This window comes from Ammospiza caudacuta, chromosome 7 (assembly GCF_027887145.1).
Source record: "Ammospiza caudacuta isolate bAmmCau1 chromosome 7, bAmmCau1.pri, whole genome shotgun sequence".
In the NCBI taxonomy this organism is placed as follows: domain Eukaryota; kingdom Metazoa; phylum Chordata; class Aves; order Passeriformes; family Passerellidae; genus Ammospiza; species Ammospiza caudacuta.
This window is the reverse complement of record NC_080599.1, coordinates 13,504,340-13,528,829: the sequence shown is the minus strand read 5'-3', so window position 1 is coordinate 13,528,829 and position 24,490 is coordinate 13,504,340.

Here is a 24,490-nt window from a genome sequence, read left to right as displayed (position 1 = left end):
CTTTCCGATGCTGTCGCTCTCTCCGGCTCCCGGAGCCGAAGAAGCGGCTTCTTCGCGCAAAGACGATTCTACCGCTCGCAGTGCTCTCTTAGCGCGGCTTCTGCCGGAAGAAGCCCGGGAGCGGCGCTTAGCTCCGGAGAGCATCGTACCTTCGCCTTTAGCGTCTTTTGTGGTCTACATCCTAGCAGAAAGCTTTTCCACGCTGTCTGGCAAGGAAAACCTGCGGGAGCACAGAAAACATCTCCCATCGTGTTCTGGACGTTGCACGGAGGTCTGCCAAGTGTTTGGCATAAAGAAAAGAAAATCTGTCCAAAACAGCTTCTTATCGAATATTCATGTGATTGGAAAAGTCAGGAATGTGGTAATGTACTGTTTTCTATCAGTTGGCAAGCTGCGCACACAATCCCAGTGTTGTACAGCTTCCTTCTTCACCTTTCCGATGCTGCCGCTCTCTCCGGCTCCCGGAGCCGAAGAAGCGGCTTCTTCGCGCAAAGACGATTGTACCGCTCACAGTGCTCTCTTAGCGCGGCTTCTGCCGAAAGAAGCCCGGGAGCGGCGCTTAGCTCCGGAGAGCATCGTACCTTCGTCTTTAGCGTCTTTTGTGGTCTACATCCTAGCAGAAAGCTTTCCCACTCTGTCTGGCAAGGAAAACCTGCGCGAGCACAGAAAACATCTCCCATCGTGTTCTGGACGTTGCACGGAGGTGTGCCAAGTGTTTGCCATAAAGAAAAGAAAATCTGTCCAAAACAGCTTCTTATCGAATATTCATGTGATTGGAAAAGTCAGGAAAGTGGTAATGTACTGTTTTCTATCAGTTGGCAAGCTGCGCACACAATCCCAGTGTTGTACAGCTTCCTTCTTCACCTTTCCGATGCTGCCGCTCTCTCCGGCTCCCGGAGCCGAAGAAGCGGCTTCTTCGCGCAAAGACGATTGTACCGCTCACAGTGCTCTCTTAGCGCGGCTTCTGCCGAAAGAAGCCCGGGAGCGGCGCTTAGCTCCGGGGAGCATCGTACCTTCGCCTTTAGCGTCTTTTGTGGTCTACATCCTAGCAGAAAGCTTTTCCACTCTGTCTGGCAAGGAAAACCTGCGCGAGCACAGAAATCATCTCCCATCGTGTTCTGGACGTTGCACGGAGATCTGCCAAGTGTTTGCCATAAAGAAAAGAAAATCTGTCCAAAACAGCTTCTTATCGAATATTCATGTGATTGGAAAAGTCAGGAAAGTGGTAAGGTACTGTTTTCTATCAGTTGGCAAGCTGCGCACACAATCCCAGTGTTGTACAGCTTCCTTCTTCACCTTTCCGATGCTGCCGCTCTCTCCGGCTCCCGGAGCCGAAGAAGCGGCTTCTTCGCGCAAAGACGATTGTACCGCTCACAGTGCTCTCTTAGCGCGGCTTCTGCCGAAAGAAGCCCGGGAGCGGCGCTTAGCTCCGGAGAGCATCGTACCTTCGCCTTTAGCGTCTTTTGTGGTCTACATCCTAGCAGAAAGCTTTTCCACTCTGTCTGGCAAGGAAAACCTGCGGGAGCACAGAAAGCATCTCCCATCGTGTTCTGGACGTTGCACGGAGGTCGGCCAAGTGTTTGGCATAAAGAAAAGAAAATCTGTCCAAAACAGCTTCTTATCGAATATTCATGTGATTGGAAAAGTCAGGAAAGTGGTAAGGTACTGTTTTCTATCAGTTGGCAAGCTGCGCACACAATCCCAGTGTTGTACGGCTTCCTTCTTCACCTTTCCGATGCTGTCGCTCTCTCCGGCTCCCGGAGCCGAAGAAGCGGCTTCTTCGCGCAAAGACGATTCTACCGCTCACAGTGCTCTCTTAGCGCGGCTTCTGCCGAAAGAAGCCCGGGAGCGGCGCTTAGCTCCGGAGAGCATCGTACGTGCATCTTTAGCGTCTTTTGTGGTCTACATCCTAGCAGAAGGCTTTTCCACTCTGTCTGGCAAGGAAAACCTGCGCGAGCACAGAAAACATCTCCCATCGTGTTCTGGACGTTGCACGGAGGTCTGCCAAGTGTTTGCCATAAAGAAAAGAAAATCTGTCCAAAACAGCTTCTTATCGAATATTCATGTGATTGGAAAAGTCAGGAAAGTGGTAAGGTACTGTTTTCTATCAGTTGGCAAGCTGCGCACACAATCCCAGTGTTGTACAGCTTCCTTCTTCACCTTTCCGATGCTGCCGCTCTCTCCGGCTCCCGGAGCCGAAGAAGCGGCTTCTTCGCGCAAAGACGATTCTACCGCTCACAGTGCTCTCTTAGCGCGGCTTCTGCCGAAAGAAGCCCGGGAGCGGCGCTTAGCTCCGGAGAGCATCGTACCTTCGTCTTTAGCGTCTTTTGTGGTGTACATCCTAGCAGAAAGCTTTCCCACTCTGTCTGGCAAGGAAAACCTGCGCGAGCACAGAAAACATCTCCCATCGTGTTCTGCACGTTGCACGGAGGTCGGCCAAGTGTTTGGCATAAAGAAAAGAAAATCTGTCCAAAACAGCTTCTTATCGAATATTCATGTGATTGGAAAAGTCAGGAAAGTGGTAATGTACTGTTTTCTATCAGTTGGCAAGCTGCGCACACAATCCCAGTGTTGTACAGCTTCCTTCTTCACCTTTCCGATGCTGCCGCTCTCTCCGGCTCCCGGAGCCGAAGAAGCGGCTTCTTTGCGCAAAGACGATTGTACCGCTCACAGTGCTCTCTTAGCGCGGCTTCTGCCGAAAGAAGCCCGGGAGCGGCGCTTAGCTCCGGGGAGCATCGTACCTTCGCCTTTAGCGTCTTTTGTGGTCTACATCCTAGCAGAAAGCTTTTCCACTCTGTCTGGCAAGGAAAACCTGCGCGAGCACAGAAAACATCTCCCATCGTGTTCTGGACGTTGCACGGAGATCTGCCAAGTGTTTGCCATAAAGAAAAGAAAATCTGTCCAAAACAGCTTCTTATCGAATATTCATGTGATTGGAAAAGTCAGGAATGTGGTACTGTACTGTTTTCTATCAGTTGGCAAGCTGCGCACACAATCCCAGTGTTGTACAGCTTCCTTCTTCACCTTTCCGATGCTGCCGCTCTCTCCGGCTCCCGGAGCCGAAGAAGCGGCTTCTTCGCGCAAAGACGATTGTACCGCTCACAGTGCTCTCTTAGCGCGGCTTCTGCCGAAAGAAGCCCGGGAGCGGCGCTTAGCTCCGGAGAGCATCGTACCTTCAGTCTTTAGCGTCTTTTGTGGTCTACATCCTAGCAGAAGGCTTTTCCACTCTGTCTGGCAAGGAAAACCTGCGGGAGCACATAAAGCACCTCCCATCGTGTTCTGGACGTTGCACGGAAGTCGGCCAAGTGTTTGGCATAAAGAAAAGAAAATCTGTCCAAAACAGCTTCTTATCGAATATTCATGTGATTGGAAAAGTCAGGAAAGTGGTACTGTACTGTTTTCTATCAGTTGGCAAGCTGCGCACACAATCCCAGTGTTGTACGGCTTCCTTCTTCACCTTTCCGATGCTGTCGCTCTCTCCGGCTCCCGGAGCCGAAGAAGCGGCTTCTTCGCGCAAAGACGATTCTACCGCTCACAGTGCTCTCTTAGCGCGGCTTCTGCCGAAAGAAGCCCGGGAGCGGCGCTTAGCTCCGGAGAGCATCGTACCTTCGCCTTTAGCGTCTTTTGTGGTCTACATCCTAGCAGAAAGCTTTTCCACGCTCTCTGGCAAGGAAAACCTGCGGGAGCACAGAAAACATCTCCCATCGTGTTCTGGACGTTGCACGGAGGTCTGCCAAGTGTTTGCCATAAAGAAAAGAAAATCTGTCCAAAACAGCTTCTTATCGAATATTCATGTGATTGGAAAAGTCAGGAATGTGGTAATGTACTGTTTTCTATCAGTTGGCAAGCTGCGCACACAATCCCAGTGTTGTACAGCTTCCTTCTTCACCTTTCCGATGCTGCCGCTCTCTCCGGCTCCCGGAGCCGAAGAAGCGGCTTCTTCGCGCAAAGACGATTGTACCGCTCACAGTGCTCTCTTAGCGCGGCTTCTGCCGAAAGAAGCCCGGGAGCGGCGCTTAGCTCCGGAGAGCATCGTACCTTCGTCTTTAGCGTCTTTTGTGGTCTACATCCTAGCAGAAAGCTTTCCCACTCTGTCTGGCAAGGAAAACCTGCGCGAGCACAGAAAACATCTCCCATCGTGTTCTGCACGTTGCACGGAGGTCGGCCAAGTGTTTGGCATAAAGAAAAGAAAATCTGTCCAAAACAGCTTCTTATCGAATATTCATGTGATTGGAAAAGTCAGGAAAGTGGTAATGTACTGTTTTCTATCAGTTGGCAAGCTGCGCACACAATCCCAGTGTTGTACAGCTTCCTTCTTCACCTTTCCGATGCTGCCGCTCTCTCCGGCTCCCGGAGCCGAAGAAGCGGCTTCTTCGCGCAAAGACGATTGTACCGCTCACAGTGCTCTCTTAGCGCCGCTTCTGCCGAAAGAAGCCCGGGAGCGGCGCTTAGCTCCGGGGAGCATCGTACCTTCGCCTTTAGCGTCTTTTGTGGTCTACATCCTAGCAGAAAGCTTTTCCACTCTGTCTGGCAAGGAAAACCTGCGCGAGCACAGAAATCATCTCCCATCGTGTTCTGGACGTTGCGCGGAGATCTGCCAAGTGTTTGCCATAAAGAAAAGAAAATCTGTCCAAAACAGCTTCTTATCGAATATTCATGTGATTGGAAAAGTCAGGAAAGTGGTAAGGTACTGTTTTCTATCAGTTGGCAAGCTGCGCACACAATCCCAGTGTTGTACGGCTTCCTTCTTCACCTTTCCGATGCTGCCGCTCTCTCCGGCTCCCGGAGCCGAAGAAGCGGCTTCTTCGCGCAAAGACGATTGTACCGCTCACAGTGCTCTCTTAGCGCCGCTTCTGCCGAAAGAAGCCCGGGAGCGGCGCTTAGCTCCGGAGAGCATCGTACGTGCGTCTTTAGCGTCTTTTGTGGTCTACATCCTAGCAGAAGGCTTTTCCACTCTGTCTGGCAAGGAAAACCTGCGCGACCACAGAAAACATCTCCCATCGTGTTCTGCACGTTGCACGGAGGTCTGCCAAGTGTTTGCCATAAAGAAAAGAAAATCTGTCCAAAACAGCTTCCAATCGAATATTCATGTGATTGGAAAAGTCAGGAAAGTGGTAAGGTACTGTTTTCTATCAGTTGGCGAGCTGCGCACACAATCCCAGTGTTGTACAGCTTCCTTCTTCACCTTTCCGATGCTGCCGCTCTCTCCGGCTGGCGGACGCGAAGAAGCGGCTTCTTCGCGCAAAGACGATTGTACCGCTCACAGTGCTCTCTTAGCGCCGCTTCTGCCGAAAGAAGCCCGGGAGCGGCGCTTAGCTCCGGAGAGCATCGTAACTGCGTCTTTAGCGTCTTTTGTGGTCTACATCCTAGCAGAAGGCTTTTCCACTCTGTCTGGCAAGGAAAACCTGCGCGAGCACAGAAAACATCTCCCATCGTGTTCTGCACGTTGCACGGAGGTCTGCCAAGTGTTTGCCATAAAGAAAAGAAAATCTGTCCAAAACAGCTTCTTATCGAATATTCATGTGATTGGAAAAGTCAGGAATGTGGTAATGTACTGTTTTCTATCAGTTGGCAAGCTTCGCACACAATCCCAGTGTTGTACAGCTTCCTTCTTCACCTTTCCGATGCTGCCGCTCTCTCCGGCTCCCGGAGCCGAAGAAGCGGCTTCTTCGCGCAAAGACGATTGTACCGCTCACAGTGCTCTCTTAGCGCGGCTTCTGCCGAAAGAAGCCCGGGAGCGGCGCTTAGCTCCGGAGAGCATCGTACGTGCGTCTTTAGCGTCTTTTGTGGTCTACATCCTAGCAGAAGGCTTTTCCACTCTGTCTGGCAAGGAAAACCTGCGCGACCACAGAAAACATCTCCCATCGTGTTCTGCACGTTGCACGGAGGTCTGCCAAGTGTTTGGCATAAAGAAAAGAAAATCTGTCCAAAACAGCTTCTTATCGAATATTCATGTGATTGGAAAAGTCAGGAAAGTGGTAAGGTACTGTTTTCTATCAGTTGGCAAGCTGCGCACACAATCCCAGTGTTGTACGGCTTCCTTCTTCACCTTTCCGATGCTGTCGCTCTCTCCGGCTCCCGGAGCCGAAGAAGCGGCTTCTTCGCGCAAAGACGATTCTACCGCTCACAGTGCTCTCTTAGCGCGGCTTCTGCCGAAAGAAGCCCGGGAGCGGCGCTTAGCTCCGGAGAGCATCGTACCTTCGCCTTTAGCGTCTTTTGTGGTCTACATCCTAGCAGAAAGCTTTTCCACGCTGTCTGGCAAGGAAAACCTGCGGGAGCACAGAAAACATCTCCCATCGTGTTCTGGACGTTGCACGGAGGTCTGCCAAGTGTTTGGCATAAAGAAAAGAAAATCTGTCCAAAACAGCTTCTTATCGAATATTCATGTGATTGGAAAAGTCAGGAATGTGGTAATGTACTGTTTTCTATCAGTTGGCAAGCTGCGCACACAATCCCAGTGTTGTACAGCTTCCTTCTTCACCTTTCCGATGCTGCCGCTCTCTCCGGCTCCCGGAGCCGAAGAAGCGGCTTCTTCGCGCAAAGACGATTGTACCGCTCACAGTGCTCTCTTAGCGCGGCTTCTGCCGAAAGAAGCCCGGGAGCGGCGCTTAGCTCCGGAGAGCATCGTACCTTCGTCTTTAGCGTCTTTTGTGGTCTACATCCTAGCAGAAAGCTTTCCCACTCTGTCTGGCAAGGAAAACCTGCGCGAGCACAGAAAACATCTCCCATCGTGTTCTGGACGTTGCACGGAGGTGTGCCAAGTGTTTGCCATAAAGAAAAGAAAATCTGTCCAAAACAGCTTCTTATCGAATATTCATGTGATTGGAAAAGTCAGGAAAGTGGTAATGTACTGTTTTCTATCAGTTGGCAAGCTGCGCACACAATCCCAGTGTTGTACAGCTTCCTTCTTCACCTTTCCGATGCTGCCGCTCTCTCCGGCTCCCGGAGCCGAAGAAGCGGCTTCTTCGCGCAAAGACGATTGTACCGCTCACAGTGCTCTCTTAGCGCGGCTTCTGCCGAAAGAAGCCCGGGAGCGGCGCTTAGCTCCGGGGAGCATCGTACCTTCGCCTTTAGCGTCTTTTGTGGTCTACATCCTAGCAGAAAGCTTTTCCACTCTGTCTGGCAAGGAAAACCTGCGCGAGCACAGAAAACATCTCCCATCGTGTTCTGGACGTTGCACGGAGATCTGCCAAGTGTTTGCCATAAAGAAAAGAAAATCTGTCCAAAACAGCTTCTTATCGAATATTCATGTGATTGGAAAAGTCAGGAAAGTGGTAAGGTACTGTTTTCTATCAGTTGGCAAGCTGCGCACACAATCCCAGTGTTGTACAGCTTCCTTCTTCACCTTTCCGATGCTGCCGCTCTCTCCGGCTCCCGGAGCCGAAGAAGCGGCTTCTTCGCGCAAAGACGATTGTACCGCTCACAGTGCTCTCTTAGCGCGGCTTCTGCCGAAAGAAGCCCGGGAGCGGCGCTTAGCTCCGGAGAGCATCGTACCTTCGCCTTTAGCGTCTTTTGTGGTCTACATCCTAGCAGAAAGCTTTTCCACTCTGTCTGGCAAGGAAAACCTGCGGGAGCACAGAAAGCATCTCCCATCGTGTTCTGGACGTTGCACGGAGGTCTGCCAAGTGTTTGGCATAAAGAAAAGAAAATCTGTCCAAAACAGCTTCTTATCGAATATTCATGTGATTGGAAAAGTCAGGAAAGTGGTAAGGTACTGTTTTCTATCAGTTGGCAAGCTGCGCACACAATCCCAGTGTTGTACGGCTTCCTTCTTCACCTTTCCGATGCTGCCGCTCTCTCCGGCTCCCGGAGCCGAAGAAGCGGCTTCTTCGCGCAAAGACGATTGTACCGCTCACAGTGCTCTCTTAGCGCGGCTTCTGCCGAAAGAAGCCCGGGAGCGGCGCTTAGCTCCGGGGAGCATCGTACCTTCGCCTTTAGCGTCTTTTGTGGTCTACATCCTAGCAGAAGGCTTTTCCACTCTGTCTGGCAAGGAAAACCTGCGCGAGCACAGAAAACATCTGCCATCGTGTTCTGGACGTTGCACGGAGATCTGCCAAGTGTTTGCCATAAAGAAAAGAAAATCTGTCCAAAACAGCTTCTTATCGAATATTCATGTGATTGGAAAAGTCAGGAATGTGGTAATGTACTGTTTTCTATCAGTTGGCAAGCTGCGCACACAATCCCAGTGTTGTACAGCTTCCTTCTTCACCTTTCCGATGCTGCCGCTCTCTCCGGCTCCCGGAGCCGAAGAAGCGGCTTCTTCGCGCAAAGACGATTGTACCGCTCACAGTGCTCTCTTAGCGCGGCTTCTGCCGAAAGAAGCCCGGGAGCGGCGCTTAGCTCCGGAGAGCATCGTACCTTCAGTCTTTAGCGTCTTTTGTGGTCTACATCCTAGCAGAAGGCTTTTCCACTCTGTCTGGCAAGGAAAACCTGCGGGAGCACATAAAGCATCTCCCATCGTGTTCTGGACGTTGCACGGAGGTCGGCCAAGTGTTTGGCATAAAGAAAAGAAAATCTGTCCAAAACAGCTTCTTATCGAATATTCATGTGATTGGAAAAGTCAGGAAAGTGGTACTGTACTGTTTTCTATCAGTTGGCAAGCTGCGCACACAATCCCAGTGTTGTACGGCTTCCTTCTTCACCTTTCCGATCATGCCGCTCTCTCCGGCTCCCGGAGCCGAAGAAGCGGCTTCTTCGCGCAAAGACGATTGTACCGCTCACAGTGCTCTCTTAGCGCGGCTTCTGCCGAAAGAAGCCCGGGAGCGGCGCTTAGCTCCGGAGAGCATCGTACCTTCGCCTTTAGCGTCTTTTGTGGTCTACATCCTAGCAGAAAGCTTTTCCACGCTCTCTGGCAAGGAAAACCTGCGCGAGCACAGAAAACATCTCCCATCGTGTTCTGCACGTTGCACGGAGGTCTGCCAAGTGTTTGCCATAAAGAAAAGAAAATCTGTCCAAAACAGCTTCTTATCGAATATTCATGTGATTGGAAAAGTCAGGAATGTGGTAATGTACTGTTTTCTATCAGTTGGCAAGCTGCGCACACAATCCCAGTGTTGTACAGCTTCCTTCTTCACCTTTCCGATGCTGCCGCTCTCTCCGGCTCCCGGAGCCGAAGAAGCGGCTTCTTCGCGCAAAGACGATTGTACCGCTCACAGTGCTCTCTTAGCGCGGCTTCTGCCGAAAGAAGCCCGGGAGCGGCGCTTAGCTCCGGAGAGCATCGTACCTTCGTCTTTAGCGTCTTTTGTGGTCTACATCCTAGCAGAAAGCTTTCCCACTCTGTCTGGCAAGGAAAACCTGCGCGAGCACAGAAAACATCTCCCATCGTGTTCTGCACGTTGCACGGAGGTCGGCCAAGTTTTTGGCATAAAGAAAAGAAAATCTGTCCAAAACAGCTTCTTATCGAATATTCATGTGATTGGAAAAGTCAGGAAAGTGGTAATGTACTGTTTTCTATCAGTTGGCAAGCTGCGCACACAATCCCAGTGTTGTACAGCTTCCTTCTTCACCTTTCCGATGCTGCCGCTCTCTCCGGCTCCCGGAGCCGAAGAAGCGGCTTCTTCGCGCAAAGACGATTGTACCGCTCACAGTGCTCTCTTAGCGCGGCTTCTGCCGAAAGAAGCCCGGGAGCGGCGCTTAGCTCCGGGGAGCATCGTACCTTCGCCTTTAGCGTCTTTTGTGGTCTACATCCTAGCAGAAAGCTTTTCCACTCTGTCTGGCAAGGAAAACCTGCGCGAGCACAGAAAACATCTCCCATCGTGTTCTGGACGTTGCGCGGAGATCTGCCAAGTGTTTGCCATAAAGAAAAGAAAATCTGTCCAAAACAGCTTCTTATCGAATATTCATGTGATTGGAAAAGTCAGGAAAGTGGTACTGTACTGTTTTCTATCAGTTGGCAAGCTGCGCACATAATCCCAGTGTTGTACAGCTTCCTTCTTCACCTTTCCGATGCTGCCGCTCTCTCCGGCTCCCGGAGCCGAAGAAGCGGCTTCTTCGCGCAAAGACGATTGTACCGCTCACAGTGCTCTCTTAGCGCGGCTTCTGCCGAAAGAAGCCCGGGAGCGGCGCTTAGCTCCGGAGAGCATCGTACGTGCGTCTTTAGCGTCTTTTGTGATCTACATCCTAGCAGAAGGCTTTTCCACTCTGTCTGGCAAGGAAAACCTGCGCGAGCACAGAAAACATCTCCCATCGTGTTCTGCACGTTGCACGGAGGTCTGCCAAGTGTTTGCCATAAAGAAAAGGAAAGCTGTCCAAAACAGCTTCTTATCGAATATTCATGTGATTGGAAAAGTCAGGAATGTGGTAATGTACTGTTTTCTATCAGTTGGCAAGCTGCGCACACAATCCCAGTGTTGTACAGCTTCCTTCTTCACCTTTCCGATGCTGCCGCTCTCTCCGGCTCCCGGAGCCGAAGAAGCGGCTTCTTCGCGCAAAGACGATTGTACCGCTCACAGTGCTCTCTTAGCGCGGCTTCTGCCGAAAGAAGCCCGGGAGCGGCGCTTAGCTCCGGAGAGCATCGTACCTTCGTCTTTAGCGTCTTTTGTGGTCTACATCCTAGCAGAAAGCTTTCCCACTCTGTCTGGCAAGGAAAACCTGCGCGAGCACAGAAAACATCTCCCATCGTGTTCTGCACGTTGCACGGAGGTCGGCCAAGTGTTTGGCATAAAGAAAAGAAAATCTGTCCAAAACAGCTTCTTATCGAATATTCATGTGATTGGAAAAGTCAGGAAAGTGGTAATGTACTGTTTTCTATCAGTTGGCAAGCTGCGCACACAATCCCAGTGTTGTACAGCTTCCTTCTTTACCTTTCCGATGCTGCCGCTCTCTCCGGCTCCCGGAGCCGAAGAAGCGGCTTCTTCGCGCAAAGACGATTGTACCGCTCACAGTGCTCTCTTAGCGCGGCTTCTGCCGAAAGAAGCCCGGGAGCGGCGCTTAGCTCCGGGGAGCATCGTACCTTCGCCTTTAGCGTCTTTTGTGGTCTACATCCTAGCAGAAGGCTTTTCCACTCTGTCTGGCAAGGAAAACCTGCGCGAGCACAGAAAACATCTCCCATCGTGTTCTGGACGTTGCACGGAGATCTGCCAAGTGTTTGCCATAAAGAAAAGAAAATCTGTCCAAAACAGCTTCTTATCGAATATTCATGTGATTGGAAAAGTCAGGAAAGTGGTAATGTACTGTTTTCTATCAGTTGGCAAGCTGCGCACACAATCCCAGTGTTGTACAGCTTCCTTCTTCACCTTTCCGATGCTGCCGCTCTCTCCGGCTCCCGGAGCCGAAGAAGCGGCTTCTTCGCGCAAAGACGATTGTACCGCTCACAGTGCTCTCTTAGCGCGGCTTCTGCCGAAAGAAGCCCGGGAGCGGCGCTTAGCTCCGGAGAGCATCGTACGTGCGTCTTTAGCGTCTTTTGTGGTCTACATCCTAGCAGAAAGCTTTTCCACTCTGTCTGGCAAGGAAAACCTGCGGGAGCACAGAAAACATCTCCCATCGTGTTCTGCACGTTGCACGGAGGTCTGCCAAGTGTTTGGCATAAAGAAAAGAAAATCTGTCCAAAACAGCTTCTTATCGAATATTCATGTGATTGGAAAAGTCAGGAAAGTGGTAAGGTACTGTTTTCTATCAGTTGGCAAGCTGCGCACACAATCCCAGTGTTGTACGGCTTCCTTCTTCACCTTTCCGATGCTGTCGCTCTCTCCGGCTCCCGGAGCCGAAGAAGCGGCTTCTTCGCGCAAAGACGATTCTACCGCTCACAGTGCTCTCTTAGCGCGGCTTCTGCCGAAAGAAGCCCGGGAGCGGCGCTTAGCTCCGGAGAGCATCGTACCTTCGCCTTTAGCGTCTTTTGTGGTCTACATCCTAGCAGAAAGCTTTTCCACGCTGTCTGGCAAGGAAAACCTGCGGGAGCACAGAAAACATCTCCCATCGTGTTCTGGACGTTGCACGGAGGTCTGCCAAGTGTTTGGCATAAAGAAAAGAAAATCTGTCCAAAACAGCTTCTTATCGAATATTCATGTGATTGGAAAAGTCAGGAAAGTGGTAATGTACTGTTTTCTATCAGTTGGCAAGCTGCGCACACAATCCCAGTGTTGTACAGCTTCCTTCTTCACCTTTCCGATGCTGCCGCTCTCTCCGGCTCCCGGAGCCGAAGAAGCGGCTTCTTCGCGCAAAGACGATTCTACCGCTCACAGTGCTCTCTTAGCGCGGCTTCTGCCGAAAGAAGCCCGGGAGCGGCGCTTAGCTCCGGAGAGCATCGTACCTTCGTCTTTAGCGTCTTTTGTGGTCTACATCCTAGCAGAAAGCTTTCCCACTCTGTCTGGCAAGGAAAACCTGCGCGAGCACAGAAAACATCTCCCATCGTGTTCTGGACGTTGCACGGAGGTGTGCCAAGTGTTTGCCATAAAGAAAAGAAAATCTGTCCAAAACAGCTTCTTATCGAATATTCATGTGATTGGAAAAGTCAGGAAAGTGGTAATGTACTGTTTTCTATCAGTTGGCAAGCTGCGCACACAATCCCAGTGTTGTACGGCTTCCTTCTTCACCTTTCCGATGCTGCCGCTCTCTCCGGCTCCCGGAGCCGAAGAAGCGGCTTCTTCGCGCAAAGACGATTGTACCGCTCACAGTGCTCTCTTAGCGCGGCTTCTGCCGAAAGAAGCCCGGGAGCGGCGCTTAGCTCCGGAGAGCATCGTACCTTCGCCTTTAGCGTCTTTTGTGGTCTACATCCTAGCAGAAAGCTTTTCCACTCTGTCTGGCAAGGAAAACCTGCGCGAGCACAGAAAACATCTCCCATCGTGTTCTGGACGTTGCACGGAGATCTGCCAAGTGTTTGCCATAAAGAAAAGAAAATCTGTCCAAAACAGCTTCTTATCGAATATTCATGTGATTGGAAAAGTCAGGAAAGTGGTAAGGTACTGTTTTCTATCAGTTGGCAAGCTGCGCACACAATCCCAGTGTTGTACAGCTTCCTTCTTCACCTTTCCGATGCTGCCGCTCTCTCCGCCTCCCGGAGCCGAAGAAGCGGCTTCTTCGCGCAAAGACGATTGTACCGCTCACAGTGCTCTCTTAGCGCGGCTTCTGCCGAAAGAAGCCCGGGAGCGGCGCTTAGCTCCGGAGAGCATCGTACCTTCGCCTTTAGCGTCTTTTGTGGTCTACATGCTAGCAGAAAGCTTTTCCACTCTGTCTGGCAAGGAAAACCTGCGGGAGCACAGAAAGCATCTCCCATCGTGTTCTGGACGTTGCACGGAGGTCTGCCAAGTGTTTGGCATAAAGAAAAGAAAATCTGTCCAAAACAGCTTCTTATCGAATATTCATGTGATTGGAAAAGTCAGGAAAGTGGTAAGGTACTGTTTTCTATCAGTTGGCAAGCTGCGCACACAATCCCAGTGTTGTACGGCTTCCTTCTTCACCTTTCCGATGCTGTCGCTCTCTCCGGCTCCCGGAGCCGAAGAAGCGGCTTCTTCGCGCAAAGACGATTGTACCGCTCACAGTGCTCTCTTAGCGCGGCTTCTGCCGAAAGAAGCCCGGGAGCGGCGCTTAGCTCCGGAGAGCATCGTACGTGCATCTTTAGCGTCTTTTGTGGTCTACATCCTAGCAGAAGGCTTTTCCACTCTGTCTGGCAAGGAAAACCTGCGCGAGCACAGAAAACATCTCCCATCGTGTTCTGGACGTTGCACGGAGGTCTGCCAAGTGTTTGCCATAAAGAAAAGAAAATCTGTCCAAAACAGCTTCTTATCGAATATTCATGTGATTGGAAAAGTCAGGAAAGTGGTAAGGTACTGTTTTCTATCAGTTGGCAAGCTGCGCACACAATCCCAGTGTTGTACAGCTTCCTTCTTCACCTTTCCGATGCTGCCGCTCTCTCCGGCTCCCGGAGCCGAAGAAGCGGCTTCTTCGCGCAAAGACGATTCTACCGCTCACAGTGCTCTCTTAGCGCCGCTTCTGCCGAAAGAAGCCCGGGAGCGGCGCTTAGCTCCGGAGAGCATCGTACCTTCGTCTTTAGCGTCTTTTGTGGTGTACATCCTAGCAGAAAGCTTTCCCACTCTGTCTAGCAAGGAAAACCTGCGCGAGCACAGAAAACATCTCCCATCGTGTTCTGCACGTTGCACGGAGGTCGGCCAAGTGTTTGGCATAAAGAAAAGAAAATCTGTCCAAAACAGCTTCTTATCGAATATTCATGTGATTGGAAAAGTCAGGAAAGTGGTAATGTACTGTTTTCTATCAGTTGGCAAGCTGCGCACACAATCCCAGTGTTGTACAGCTTCCTTCTTCACCTTTCCGATGCTGCCGCTCTCTCCGGCTCCCGGAGCCGAAGAAGCGGCTTCTTCGCGCAAAGACGATTGTACCGCTCACAGTGCTCTCTTAGCGCGGCTTCTGCCGAAAGAAGCCCGGGAGCGGCGCTTAGCTCCGGGGAGCATCGTACCTTCGCCTTTAGCGTCTTTTGTGGTCTACATCCTAGCAGAAAGCTTTTCCACTCTGTCTGGCAAGGAAAACCTGCGCGACCACAGAAAACATCTCCCATCGTGTTCTGGACGTTGCACGGAGATCTGCCAAGTGTTTGCCATAAAGAAAAGAAAATCTGTCCAAAACCGCTTCTTATCGAATATTCATGTGATTGGAAAAGTCAGGAATGTGGTAATGTACTGTTTTCTATCAGTTGGCAAGCTGCGCACACAATCCCAGTGTTGTACAGCTTCCTTCTTCACCTTTCCGATGCTGCCGCTCTCTCCGGCTCCCGGAGCCGAAGAAGCGGCTTCTTCGCGCAAAGACGATTGTACCGCTCACAGTGCTCTCTTAGCGCGGCTTCTGCCGAAAGAAGCCCGGGAGCGGCGCTTAGCTCCGGAGAGCATCGTACCTTCAGTCTTTAGCGTCTTTTGTGGTCTACATCCTAGCAGAAGGCTTTTCCACTCTGTCTGGCAAGGAAAACCTGCGGGAGCACATAAAGCATCTCCCATCGTGTTCTGGACGTTGCACGGAGGTCGGCCAAGTGTTTGGCATAAAGAAAAGAAAATCTGTCCAAAACAGCTTCTTATCGAATATTCATGTGATTGGAAAAGTCAGGAAAGTGGTACTGTACTGTTTTCTATCAGTTGGCAAGCTGCGCACACAATCCCAGTGTTGTACGGCTTCCTTCTTCACCTTTCCGATGCTGTCGCTCTCTCCGGCTCCCGGAGCCGAAGAAGCGGCTTCTTCGCGCAAAGACGATTCTACCGCTCACAGTGCTCTCTTAGCGCGGCTTCTGCCGAAAGAAGCCCGGGAGCGGCGCTTAGCTCCGGAGAGCATCGTACCTTCGCCTTTAGCGTCTTTTGTGGTCTACATCCTAGCAGAAAGCTTTTCCACGCTCTCTGGCAAGGAAAACCTGTGGGAGCACAGAAAACATCTCCCATCGTGTTCTGGACGTTGCACGGAGGTCTGCCAAGTGTTTGCCATAAAGAAAAGAAAATCTGTCCAAAACAGCTTCTTATCGAATATTCATGTGATTGGAAAAGTCAGGAATGTGGTAATGTACTGTTTTCTATCAGTTGGCAAGCTGCGCACACAATCCCAGTGTTGTACAGCTTCCTTCTTCACCTTTCTGATGCTGCCGCTCTCTCCGGCTCCCGGAGCCGAAGAAGCGGCTTCTTCGCGCAAAGACGATTGTACCGCTCACAGTGCTCTCTTAGCGCGGCTTCTGCCGAAAGAAGCCCGGGAGCGGCGCTTAGCTCCGGAGAGCATCGTACCTTCGTCTTTAGCGTCTTTTGTGGTCTACATCCTAGCAGAAAGCTTTCCCACTCTGTCTGGCAAGGAAAACCTGCGCGAGCACAGAAAACATCTCCCATCGTGTTCTGCACGTTGCACGGAGGTCGGCCAAGTGTTTGGCATAAAGAAAAGAAAATCTGTCCAAAACAGCTTCTTATCGAATATTCATGTGATTGGAAAAGTCAGGAAAGTGGTAATGTACTGTTTTCTATCAGTTGGCAAGCTGCGCACACAATCCCAGTGTTGTACAGCTTCCTTCTTCACCTTTCCGATGCTGCCGCTCTCTCCGGCTCCCGGAGCCGAAGAAGCGGCTTCTTCGCGCAAAGACGATTGTACCGCTCACAGTGCTCTCTTAGCGCGGCTTCTGCCGAAAGAAGCCCGGGAGCGGCGCTTAGCTCCGGGGAGCATCGTACCTTCGCCTTTAGCGTCTTTTGTGGTCTACATCCTAGCAGAAAGCTTTTCCACTCTGTCTGGCAAGGAAAACCTGCGCGAGCACAGAAAACATCTCCCATCGTGTTCTGGACGTTGCGCGGAGATCTGCCAAGTGTTTGCCATAAAGAAAAGAAAATCTGTCCAAAACAGCTTCTTATCGAATATTCATGTGATTGGAAAAGTCAGGAAAGTGGTACTGTACTGTTTTCTATCAGTTGGCAAGCTGCGCACATAATCCCAGTGTTGTACAGCTTCCTTCTTCACCTTTCCGATGCTGCCGCTCTCTCCGGCTCCCGGAGCCGAAGAAGCGGCTTCTTCGCGCAAAGACGATTGTACCGCTCACAGTGCTCTCTTAGCGCGGCTTCTGCCGAAAGAAGCCCGGGAGCGGCGCTTAGCTCCGGAGAGCATCGTACGTGCGTCTTTAGCGTCTTTTGTGGTCTACATCCTAGCAGAAGGCTTTTCCACTCTGTCTGGCAAGGAAAACCTGCGCGAGCACAGAAAACATCTCCCATCGTGTTCTGCACGTTGCACGGAGGTCTGCCAAGTGTTTGCCATAAAGAAAAGGAAAGCTGTCCAAAACAGCTTCTTATCGAATATTCATGTGATTGGAAAAGTCAGGAATGTGGTAATGTACTGTTTTCTATCAGTTGGCAAGCTGCGCACACAATCCCAGTGTTGTACAGCTTCCTTCTTCACCTTTCCGATGCTGCCGCTCTCTCCGGCTCCCGGAGCCGAAGAAGCGGCTTCTTCGCGCAAAGACGATTGTACCGCTCACAGTGCTCTCTTAGCGCGGCTTCTGCCGAAAGAAGCCCGGGAGCGGCGCTTAGCTCCGGAGAGCATCGTACCTTCGCCTTTAGCGTCTTTTGTGGTCTACATGCTAGCAGAAAGCTTTCCCACTCGGTCTGGCAAGGAAAACCTGCGCGAGCACAGAAAACATCTCCCATCGTGTTCTGCACGTTGCACGGAGGTCGGCCAAGTGTTTGGCATAAAGAAAAGAAAATCTGTCCAAAACAGCTTCTTATCGAATATTCATGTGATTGGAAAAGTCAGGAAAGTGGTAATGTACTGTTTTCTATCAGTTGGCAAGCTGCGCACACAATCCCAGTGTTGTACAGCTTCCTTCTTCACCTTTCCGATGCTGCCGCTCTCTCCGGCTCCCGGAGCCGAAGAAGCGGCTTCTTCGCGCAAAGACAATTGTACCGCTCACAGTGCTCTCTTAGCGCGGCTTCTGCCGAAAGAAGCCCGGGAGCGGCGCTTAGCTCCGGGGAGCATCGTACCTTCGCCTTTAGCGTCTTTTGTGGTCTACATCCTAGCAGAAAGCTTTTCCACTCTGTCTGGCAAGGAAAACCTGCGCGAGCACAGAAAACATCTCCCATCGTGTTCTGCACGTTGCACGGAGGTCGGCCAAGTGTTTGGCATAAAGAAAAGAAAATCTGTCCAAAACAGCTTCTTATCGAATATTCATGTGATTGGAAAAGTCAGGAAAGTGGTAAGGTACTGTTTTCTATCAGTTGGCAAGCTGCGCACACAATCCCAGTGTTGTACAGCTTCCTTCTTCACCTTTCCGATGCTGCCGCTCTCTCCGGCTCCCGGAGCCGAAGAAGCGGCTTCTTCGCGCAAAGACGATTGTACCGCTCACAGTGCTCTCTTAGCGCGGCTTCTGCCGAAAGAAGCCCGGGAGCGGCGCTTAGCTCCGGGGAGCATCGTACCTTCGCCTTTAGCGTCTTTTGTGGTCTACATCCTAGCAGAAAGCTTTTCCACTCTGTCTGGCAAGGAAAACCTGCGCGAGCACAGAAAACATCTCCCATCGTGTTCTGGACGTTGCACGGAGATCTGCCAAGTGTTTGGCATAAAGAAAAGAAAATCTGTCCAAAACAGCTTCTTATCGAATATTCATGTGATTGGAAAAGTCAGGAAAGTGGTACTGTACTGTTTTCTATCAGTTGGCAAGCTGCGCACACAATCCCAGTGTTGTACAGCTTCCTTCTTCACCTTTCCGATGCTGCCGCTCTCTCCGGCTCCCGGAGCCGAAGAAGCGGCTTCTTCGCGCAAAGACGATTGTACCGCTCACAGTGCTCTCTTAGCGCGGCTTCTGCCGAAAGAAGCCCGGGAGCGGCGCTTAGCTCCGGAGAGCATCGTACCTTCGTCTTTAGCGTGTTTTGTGGTCTACATCCTAGCAGAAGGCTTTTCCACTCTGTCTGGCAAGGAAAACCTGCGCGACCACAGAAAACATCTCCCATCGTGTTCTGCACGTTGCACGGAGGTCTGCCAAGTGTTTGCCATAAAGAAAAGAAAATCTGTCCAAAACAGCTTCTTATCGAATATTCATGTGATTGGAAAAGTCAGGAAAGTGGTAAGGTACTGTTTTCTATCAGTTGGCAAGCTGCGCACACAATCCCAGTGTTGTACGGCTTCCTTCTTCACCTTTCCGATGCTGCCGCTCTCTCCGGCTCCCGGAGCCGAAGAAGCGGCTTCTTCGCGCAAAGACGATTGTACCGCTCACAGTGCTCTCTTAGCGCCGCTTCTGCCGAAAGAAGCCCGGGAGCGGCGCTTAGCTCCGGAGAGCATCGTACGTGCGTCTTTAGCGTCTTTTGTGGTCTACATCCTAGCAGAAGGCTTTTCCACTCTGTCTGGCAAGGAAAACCTGCGCGACCACAGAAAACATCTCCCATCGTGTTCTGCACGTTGCACGGAGGTCTGACAAGTGTTTGGCATAAAGAAAAGAAAATCTGTCCAAAACAGCTTCTTATCGAATATTCATGTGATTGGAAAAGTCAGGAAAGTGGTAAGGTACTGTTTTCTATCAGTTGGCAAGCTGCGCACACAATCCCAGTGTTGTACGGCTTCCTTCTTCACCTTTCCGATGCTGCCGCTCTCTCCGGCTCCCGGAGCCGAAGAAGCGGCTTCTTCGCGCAAAGACGATTGTACCGCTCACAGTGCTCTCTTAGCGCGGCTTCTGCCGAAAGAAGCCCGGGAGCGGCGCTTAGCTCCGGAGAGCATCGTACGTGCGTCTTTAGCGTCTTTTGTGGTCTACATCCTAGCAGAAGGCTTTTCCACTCTGTCTGGCAAGGAAAACCTGCGCGACCACAGAAAACATCTCCCATCGTGTTCTGGACGTTGCACGGAGGTCTGCCAAGTGTTTGCCATAAAGAAAAGAAAATGTGTCCAAAACAGCTTCTTATCGAATATTCATGTGATTGGAAAAGTCAGGAAAGTGGTAAGGTACTGTTTTCTATCAGTTGGCGAGCTGCGCACACAATCCCAGTGTTGTACAGCTTCCTTCTTCACCTTTCCGATGCTGCCGCTCTCTCCGGCTGGCGGACGCGAAGAAGCGGCTTCTTCGCGCAAAGACGATTGTACCGCTCACAGTGCTCTCTTAGCGCCGCTTCTGCCGAAAGAAGCCCGGGAGCGGCGCTTAGCTCCGGAGAGCATCGTAACTGCGTCTTTAGCGTCTTTTGTGGTCTACATCCTAGCAGAAGGCTTTTCCACTCTGTCTGGCAAGGAAAACCTGCGCGAGCACTGAAAACATCTCCCATCGTGTTCTGCACGTTGCACGGAGGTCGGCCAAGTGTTTGGCATAAAGAAAAGAAAATCTGTCCAAAACAGCTTCTTATCGAATATTCATGTGATTGGAAAAGTCAGGAAAGTGGTAATGTACTGTTTTCTATCAGTTTGCAAGCTGCGCACACAATCCCAGTGTTGTACAGCTTCCTTCTTCACCTTTCCGATGCTGCCGCTCTCTCCGGCTCCCGGAGCCGAAGAAGCGGCTTCTTCGCGCAAAGACGATTGTACCGCTCACAGTGCTCTCTTAGCGCGGCTTCTGCCGAAAGAAGCCCGGGAGCGGCGCTTAACTCCGGAGAGCATCGTACCTTCGTCTTTAGCGTCTTTTGTGGTCAACGTCCTAGCAGAAGGATTTACCACTCTGTCTGGCAAGGAAAACCTGCGGGAGCACAGAAAACATCTCCCATCGTGTTCTGCACGTTGCACGGAGGTCTGCCAAGTGTTTGCCATAAAGAAAAGAAAAGTGGTCCAAAACAGCTTCTTATCGAATATTCATGTGATTAGAAAAGTCAGGAAAGTGGTAATGTACTGTTTTCTGTCAGTTGGCAAGCTGCGCACACAATCCCAGTGTTGTACAGCTTCCTTCTTCACCTTTCCGATGCTGCCGCTCTCTCCGGCTCCCGGAGCCGAAGAAGCGGCTTCTTCGCGCAAAGACGATTGTACCGCTCACAGTGCTCTCTTAGCGCGGCTTCTGCCGAAAGAAGCCCGGGAGCGGCGCTTAGCTCCGGAGAGCATCGTACCTTCAGTCTTTAGCGTCTTTTGTGGTCTACATCCTAGCAGAAGGCTTTTCCACTCTGTCTGGCAAGGAAAACCTGCGCGAGCACAGAAAACATCTCCCATCGTGTTCTGCACGTTGCACGGAGGTCTGCCAAGTGTTTGCCATAAAGAAAAGGAAAGCTGTCCAAAACAGCTTCTTATCGAATATTCATGTGATTGGAAAAGTCAGGAATGTGGTAATGTACTGTTTTCTATCAGTTGGCAAGCTGCGCACACAATCCCAGTGTTGTACAGCTTCCTTCTTCACCTTTCCGATGCTGCCGCTCTCTCCGGCTCCCGGAGCCGAAGAAGCGGCTTCTTCGCGCAAAGACGATTGTACCGCTCACAGTGCTCTCTTAGCGCGGCTTCTGCCGAAAGAAGCCCGGGAGCGGCGCTTAGCTCCGGAGAGCATCGTACCTTCGTCTTTAGCGTCTTTTGTGGTCTACATCCTAGCAGAAAGCTTTCCCACTCTGTCTGGCAAGGAAAACCTGCGCGAGCACAGAAAACATCTCCCATCGTGTTCTGCACGTTGCACGGAGGTCGGCCAAGTGTTTGGCATAAAGAAAAGAAAATCTGTCCAAAACAGCTTCTTATCGAATATTCATGTGATTGGAAAAGTCAGGAAAGTGGTAATGTACTGTTTTCTATCAGTTGGCAAGCTGCGCACACAATCCCAGTGTTGTACAGCTTCCTTCTTTACCTTTCCGATGCTGCCGCTCTCTCCGGCTCCCGGAGCCGAAGAAGCGGCTTCTTCGCGCAAAGACGATTGTACCGCTCACAGTGCTCTCTTAGCGCGGCTTCTGCCGAAAGAAGCCCGGGAGCGGCGCTTAGCTCCGGGGAGCATCGTACCTTCGCCTTTAGCGTCTTTTGTGGTCTACATCCTAGCAGAAGGCTTTTCCACTCTGTCTGGCAAGGAAAACCTGCGCGAGCACAGAAAACATCTCCCATCGTGTTCTGGACGTTGCACGGAGATCTGCCAAGTGTTTGCCATAAAGAAAAGAAAATCTGTCCAAAACAGCTTCTTATCGAATATTCATGTGATTGGAAAAGTCAGGAAAGTGGTAATGTACTGTTTTCTATCAGTTGGCAAGCTGCGCACACAATCCCAGTGTTGTACAGCTTCCTTCTTCACCTTTCCGATGCTGCCGCTCTCTCCGGCTCCCGGAGCCGAAGAAGCGGCTTCTTCGCGCAAAGACGATTGTACCGCTCACAGTGCTCTCTTAGCGCGGCTTCTGCCGAAAGAAGCCCGGGAGCGGCGCTTAGCTCCGGAGAGCATCGTACGTGCGTCTTTAGCGTCTTTTGTGGTCTACATCCTAGCAGAAGGCTTTTCCACTCTGTCTGGCAAGGAAAACCTGCGGGAGCACAGAAAACATCTCCCATCGTGTTCTGCACGTTGCACGGAGGTCTGCCAAGTGTTTGGCATAAAGAAAAGAAAATCTGTCCAAAACAGCTTCTTATCGAATATTCATGTGATTGGAAAAGTCAGGAAAGTGGTAAGGTACTGTTTTCTATCAGTTGGCAAGCTGCGCACACAATCCCAGTGTTGTACGGCTTCCTTCTTCACCTTTCCGATGCTGTCGCTCTCTCCGGCTCCCGGAGCCGAAGAAGCGGCTTCTTCGCGCAAAGACGATTCTACCGCTCACAGTGCTCTCTTAGCGCGGCTTCTGCCGAAAGAAGCCCGGGAGCGGCGCTTAGCTCCGGAGAGCATCGTACCTTCGCCTTTAGCGTCTTTTGTGGTCTACATCCTAGCAGAAAGCTTTTCCACGCTGTCTGGCAAGGAAAACCTGCGGGAGCACAGAAAACATCTCCCATCGTGTTCTGGACGTTGCACGGAGGTCTGCCAAGTGTTTGGCATAAAGAAAAGAAAATCTGTCCAAAACAGCTTCTTATCGAATATTCATGTGATTGGAAAAGTCAGGAAAGTGGTAATGTACTGTTTTCTATCAGTTGGCAAGCTGCGCACACAATCCCAGTGTTGTACAGCTTCCTTCTTCACCTTTCCGATGCTGCCGCTCTCTCCGGCTCCCGGAGCCGAAGAAGCGGCTTCTTCGCGCAAAGACGATTCTACCGCTCACAGTGCTCTCTTAGCGCGGCTTCTGCCGAAAGAAGCCCGGGAGCGGCGCTTAGCTCCGGAGAGCATCGTACCTTCGTCTTTAGCGTCTTTTGTGGTCTACATCCTAGCAGAAAGCTTTCCCACTCTGTCTGGCAAGGAAAACCTGCGCGAGCACAGAAAACATCTCCCATCGTGTTCTGGACGTTGCACGGAGGTGTGCCAAGTGTTTGCCATAAAGAAAAGAAAATCTGTCCAAAACAGCTTCTTATCGAATATTCATGTGATTGGAAAAGTCAGGAAAGTGGTAATGTACTGTTTTCTATCAGTTGGCAAGCTGCGCACACAATCCCAGTGTTGTACGGCTTCCTTCTTCACCTTTCCGATGCTGCCGCTCTCTCCGGCTCCCGGAGCCGAAGAAGCGGCTTCTTCGCGCAAAGACGATTGTACCGCTCACAGTGCTCTCTTAGCGCGGCTTCTGCCGAAAGAAGCCCGGGAGCGGCGCTTAGCTCCGGAGAGCATCGTACCTTCGCCTTTAGCGTCTTTTGTGGTCTACATCCTAGCAGAAAGCTTTTCCACTCTGTCTGGCAAGGAAAACCTGCGCGAGCACAGAAAACATCTCCCATCGTGTTCTGGACGTTGCACGGAGATCTGCCAAGTGTTTGCCATAAAGAAAAGAAAATCTGTCCAAAACAGCTTCTTATCGAATATTCATGTGATTGGAAAAGTCAGGAAAGTGGTAAGGTACTGTTTTCTATCAGTTGGCAAGCTGCGCACACAATCCCAGTGTTGTACAGCTTCCTTCTTCACCTTTCCGATGCTGCCGCTCTCTCCGGCTCCCGGAGCCGAAGAAGCGGCTTCTTCGCGCAAAGACGATTGTACCGCTCACAGTGCTCTCTTAGCGCGGCTTCTGCCGAAAGAAGCCCGGGAGCGGCGCTTAGCTCCGGAGAGCATCGTACCTTCGCCTTTAGCGTCTTTTGTGGTCTACATGCTAGCAGAAAGCTTTTCCACTCTGTCTGGCAAGGAAAACCTGCGGGAGCACAGAAAGCATCTCCCATCGTGTTCTGGACGTTGCACGGAGGTCTGCCAAGTGTTTGGCATAAAGAAAAGAAAATCTGTCCAAAACAGCTTCTTATCGAATATTCATGTGATTGGAAAAGTCAGGAAAGTGGTAAGGTACTGTTTTCTATCAGTTGGCAAGCTGCGCACACAATCCCAGTGTTGTACGGCTTCCTTCTTCACCTTTCCGATGCTGTCGCTCTCTCCGGCTCCCGGAGCCGAAGAAGCGGCTTCTTCGCGCAAAGACGATTGTACCGCTCACAGTGCTCTCTTAGCGCGGCTTCTGCCGAAAGAAGCCCGGGAGCGGCGCTTAGCTCCGGAGAGCATCGTACGTGCATCTTTAGCGTCTTTTGTGGTCTACATCCTAGCAGAAGGCTTTTCCACTCTGTCTGGCAAGGAAAACCTGCGCGAGCACAGAAAACATCTCCCATCGTGTTCTGGACGTTGCACGGAGGTCTGCCAAGTGTTTGCCATAAAGAAAAGAAAATCTGTCCAAAACAGCTTCTTATCGAATATTCATGTGATTGGAAAAGTCAGGAAAGTGGTAAGGTACTGTTTTCTATCAGTTGGCAAGCTGCGCACACAATCCCAGTGTTGTACAGCTTCCTTCTTCACCTTTCCGATGCTGCCGCTCTCTCCGGCTCCCGGAGCCGAAGAAGCGGCTTCTTCGCGCAAAGACGATTCTACCGCTCACAGTGCTCTCTTAGCGCCGCTTCTGCCGAAAGAAGCCCGGGAGCGGCGCTTAGCTCCGGAGAGCATCGTACCTTCGTCTTTAGCGTCTTTTGTGGTGTACATCCTAGCAGAAAGCTTTCCCACTCTGTCTAGCAAGGAAAACCTGCGCGAGCACAGAAAACATCTCCCATCGTGTTCTGCACGTTGCACGGAGGTCGGCCAAGTGTTTGGCATAAA